The sequence below is a fragment of the Oratosquilla oratoria genome, chromosome 9 (assembly GCF_046742065.1).
Source record: "Oratosquilla oratoria isolate Oo_2021 chromosome 9, ASM4674206v1, whole genome shotgun sequence".
Taxonomy (NCBI): Eukaryota; Metazoa; Arthropoda; class Malacostraca; order Stomatopoda; family Squillidae; genus Oratosquilla; species Oratosquilla oratoria.
The window spans coordinates 35,435,006-35,440,005 of NC_134785.1; positions in this window are offsets into that span (position 1 = coordinate 35,435,006).

Here is a 5,000-nt window from a genome sequence, read left to right on the forward strand (position 1 = left end):
AAGGAAAAGTAGCAATAGAAAGAAGAGTAAGACGAGAAGGAAAGGGAAAGGGAAGACACAGAAGAGGAGGAAGTTTAGGAAGAGAACGAATAGGAGGAAGAGTAATAGGAGGAGGAAGAAGAGGAAGAGAATAAACAGGAGGAAGAAGAGGGAAAGTAGAAAGGAGAGGAAGGTAAGGAACAGTAGGAAGAGTAGCAATGAAGGAAATAAAGAAAAAGAAAGAATCGCGCAAGAAGAAGAATACGAAGAAAACAAGGGATAGGAATAGGAGGAGGAAGAGAAGGAAGAGGAGAGAGAGAAATAGGTAGAGGAGGTGGAGGAAAAGTAGGAAAAAGAAGGACGTGGGAGGAGGAAGAGAAAGCATAGGAAGAAGATGAAAAGAAGGAATAAAGGGAAATGGAAAAGGTGAAGAAGAAGGATACGGAGCGTGAGAACAGAAAGGAGGTGATGAAAGAAGAGGATAAAGAAGAGATGGAGGAGTAGAAAGAGTAGCAGGAAAAGAAGAAATACTTAATCATAGTTTAGGTAAAAAAAACATAAAATGAAGAAAATAGGAATCAATGAAAATAAAGAAAAAGAAAATAGATGGGGATGGGAGAAGTCATGAAGTCATGAAAGGGGAGATGATGCAAGAGATATGAAAGGAGGGACTGGAGAGAAGAGTGAGAGGCAAGGAGGGACTGGAGAGAAGAGTGAGAGGCAAGGAGAGAAAGGAGAGAGGAGGGGCAGACGGAGTAGGGGAGAGAGATGACGAATGTGGGTCAGGGGAGAGGGGTCAGGGGTGAGGGGTGAGGGATTGAGGGGTGAGGGATTGAGGGGTGAGGGATTGAGGGGTGAGGAGTGAGGAGTGAGGGGTGAGGGGTGAGAGGTGAAGGTGAGGATAATGGTGATTGTGATGGTGAGGGTGAGGGGTTAGGAGTTAGGGTTTAGCGGTTAGGGGTTAGGGGTTAGGGGTTAGGGGTTAGGGGTTAGGGGTTAGGGGTTAGGGGTTAGGGATTAGGGGCTAGGGGTTAGGAGTTAGGAGTTAGGGGTTAGGGGTTAGGGGTTAGGGGTTAGGGGTTAGGGGTTAGGGGTTAGGGGTTAGGGGTTAGGTGTAAGGGGTTAGGGGTTAGGAGTTAGGGGTTAGGGGTCAGGGGTTAGGGGTTAGGGGTTAGGAGTTAGGGGTTAGGGGTTAAGAGTAAGGGGTCAGGGGTTAGGGGTTAGGGGTTAGGGGTTAGGGGTTAGGGGTTAGGGGTTAGGGGTTAGGGGTTAGAGGTTAGGGGTTAGGGGTTAGGGGTTAGGGGTTAGGGGTTAGGAGTTAGGGGTTAGGGGTTAGGGGTTAGGGGTTAGGGGTTAGGGGTTAGGGGTTAGGGGTTAGGGGTTAGGGGTTAGGGGTTAGGGGTTAGGGGTTAGGGGTCAGCAGTTAGGGGTTAGGGATTAGGGATTAGGGGTCAGCGGTTAGGGGTCGAGGAGTGAGGAATGAGGGGTGAGGGGTGAAGGTAAGGGTGAGGGTGAGGGTGAGGGTGGGGGTGAGGGTGAAGATGAGGGTGAGGGTGAGGGTGAGGGTGAGGGTGAGGGTGAGGGTGAGGGTGAGGGTGAGGGTGAGGGTGAGGGTGAGGGTGAGGGTGAGGGTGAGGGTGAGGGTGAGGGTGAGGGTGAGGGGGAGGGGGAGGGTGAGGGTGAGGGTGAGGGTGAGGGGGAGGGTGAGGGTGAGGGTGAGGGTGAGGGTGAGGGTGAGGGTGAGGGTGAGGGTGAGGGTGAGGGTGAAGGTGAAGGTGAGAGTGATGGGTGAGGGGGTAATGATATAAGTGATAGGGAGTAGGGAAGAGGGGAGACAGGACAAGACAGGGGAGAATTGAAGGAAAAAAAGGACAGTTGTCAGTGGTAAGGGGAGAGTGGAAAGGGAGGAATGGGGGAGATAAAAAGAAGAGGAGAAAGGGGAAAAGGGAAAGAGGAAAAGGAAAATTAGAAACGATAGATGGAAGGAAGCATGCTTAGAAAAGAGAGAAGGAATGAAATGCAAACGAAACAAGAAAAAGAAAAAAGTCTAGATTAGGAAGAACACACATATGAGTACATGTGTGGAATGTGGATCAAAGGAAATACAAACAAAATATAAAAATGAGAAACATATATGCCATGAAACAGAGGAGGGGGAACACTACGTATGTATATGATTTAACCGACGTCACACATTTTTGTTCAGATGAAGGTGTTACTGTTGGGAAGGAGAAGCAAAATAAGATGGAAATTAAACAAAAATGTGGGTTAGAGCGATTTGGAGTCAGCGGAGGGGAGTTGGAGGGTAAAGGGACGAAAGATAGTGGATCTCAAATACTGCTGGATGGATGCTGGTTCCATCGAAGCGTGCGGGAACACGGTCATAGGATGGGGAAAGGTCGGGGTGAGGAAAGGGTGAAAGAGAGGAGAAAGGAGGATAAGGGACAGGGTGAAGGAAGAGTGGAAGAGCGGAGAAAGTAAAATGGTAGAAGAAGAGAAGAAAGAAAGAAGGGAGAAAGGAGGAGTGGAGTTGGTATGAGGATGAGAAAGAAGAGGAGAGGTAGGAGAAAATGAGACAGGAGGAGCGTAATAGAAAAGGAACTACAATAAGGGGAAAAGGGGAACATGGGGAAAGGTAAAAGAGAATGTGGTGGGGGAGGAATAACGGGGGAAAATAATAGGAAAGAGTAAACAGGAAGAAAAAGGGAAGATGAAAGTAAGTTGAGAATAGGAGGTGGAAGGAGAGGGAAAATCGGGGAAGTGGTGCAGGGCTGCGTATGTGTGCGTGTGTGTGAGGGGGACAGTATGTAGGAAAGGGAATAGAGAGAGTAACATAGAGTGGAGAAAGCAAATAGGAAAGGAGAAGGGAGAAAGCGAGGAGAGAAAGTAGAATCAAATTGGAAGGAAAAGAAAGAGAGGTACAAGGACAATGGGGAGGAGAAAGGAATCGAAAAGCAAAGGTGGAGAGTCAATATATGAGATTTAGGAGACGTAAAAGAGGAAGGAAAACATAGAATAGAGGAGAGGAGGAGGAGGAAGAGGAGAACAATGAGGAGGAGAAAGAAATAAAAGAAGTGAAGAAGATGAAAGGGTAGAAGAAGGAGGAGGAGGAAGAGAAGGAGAAGGAGAGGATGAAGGACAAGGAGGAGGAAGAGGAGGAGGAAGAGGACGAGTAGGAGAAGAAGGAGGAGGAAGAGGAGAACAATGAGGAGGAGAAAGAAATAAAAGAGGTGAAGAAGATGAAAGAGGGTAGAAGAAGGAGGAGAAGGAAGAGAAGGAGAAGGAGAGGATGGAGGACAAGGAGGAGGAAGAGGAAGAGGAGGAAGAGGAAGAGGAGGAAGAGGACGAGTAGGAGAAGAAGGAGGAGGAAGAGGAGAACAATGAGGAGGAGAAAGAAATAAAAGAGGTGAAGAAGACGAGAGAGGGTAAAAGAAGGAGGAGGAGGAAGAGAAGGAGAAGGAGAGAATGGAGGACAAGGAGGAGGAAGAGGAGGAGGAAGAAGACGAGTAGGAGGGAAGGAGGAGGAAGAGGACGAAAAAGAGGAAAATCAGGAAGATGAAGAAATGACGGAGAAGATGGTTGTGGAGGAAAAGGAGCATGTAGATGATTATGAGGAAGATGAAAAGTAGGAAGAAAGTAGGTAAGTGAAAAAAATGAGAAAAAGGAGAAAGAGAATTAAGAAATGAATAAAGAGTAGAAAAAAGAAGAAAGTATTATAAAGAGAAAGACAAGAAAAAGTAGAGGAAGAGTTAGAAGTCTAATAATAAAAGTAAGAATAAGAAGAAAAAGAAGGAGAATGACGAGAAAGTGGAAGAAGAAAAGAACAAGTGTAAAATAAAAGACTAGGAGATGAAAAATGAGGAGGAGGGCAAAGAGGTAGAAGAGGTACAGGGAACAGCGGAGGGGAATATTGTAGAAATAGGAGGAAGTGCTGGAGGGAGATGTAAAATGCGAGGAACTGGGAGAGGGAGAGTTAGGTACATTGCTGAAGGACTACGAGTCCAGAGTGGATGGGAGTTGTGCCTGGGGAAGGCCTGGGGAGTGTCGGGGGACTGTCTGGGGAGTGACTGGGGAGCCCAGAACAATCGTTCCAAGTCAAGTCACGAAATCATATACTACCACTGGCCAACTTTGGCCAAAAAAATGATGCTGCACGTCTGTCGAGCGTAGGAAGGCAGGGGAAGGGGAGAGGAGGGGAAGGGATGCAAGAAAGGATGGGTAAGGGAGGGGGAGTGAAGGCAGGAGAGCGAAGGTAGGAGAGAGATAAAGAATGAGGAAGGAAAGGGAGTAAGGGTGAATGTTTTGGGAGGAAAGTGAGTGAAAAGAATGGAAGATTGGGAGGCAAAGGAGGGATGGGGAAATTAGAGTGAGTGAAGGCAAGAAATAGAAGAGAAAGAGGAAATGGAGGAAGGAGAGAGAATGAGGGGGAACTCTTGGAGAGTAAGGTGAGTGAAAAGAATGTAAGATTGGGAGGCAAAGGAGGGATGGGGAAATTAGAGTGAGTGAAGGCAAGAAATAGAAGAGAAAGAGGAAATGGAGGAAGGAGAGGGAAGGAGAAGGAGCTCTTTGGAGAGGAAGGGGAATAAAAAGGATGGAAGATTGGGAAGAGAAGAAGGAACAGGTACAGGAAGGTGAATGGAAGAAAAGAACAGAAACGGATGGGGAAAAGAAGATGGGGAGGAAAAAAAGACCGAAAATGGAAGGAATGAAGGAGACAAAGGAATGGCTAAGGGGAATCTAAGAGATAGAATAAAAGAGAAAGAAAAAGGAAAATGATAAAAGGGGAGGGAGGAAGGGAAGAAAGAAGAGAATAATGGGTATGGAAATAGCGAAGGAAGAAAAGGAAAAGAAAGCGAGAGATGAAAGGAAAAGAAAACGGGAAGGATGGGAAGGGAAAGAAGGATGTGCAAAGAAAATAATGGTGAAGAATAGAAGAGGAAGAGAAGGAGGGAAAGGTGATGAGAGAGTTAGTGAGTGAGTGAAGGTAGAATAAATAAGGAAAGAGTTGGGTCGGGAAGAAG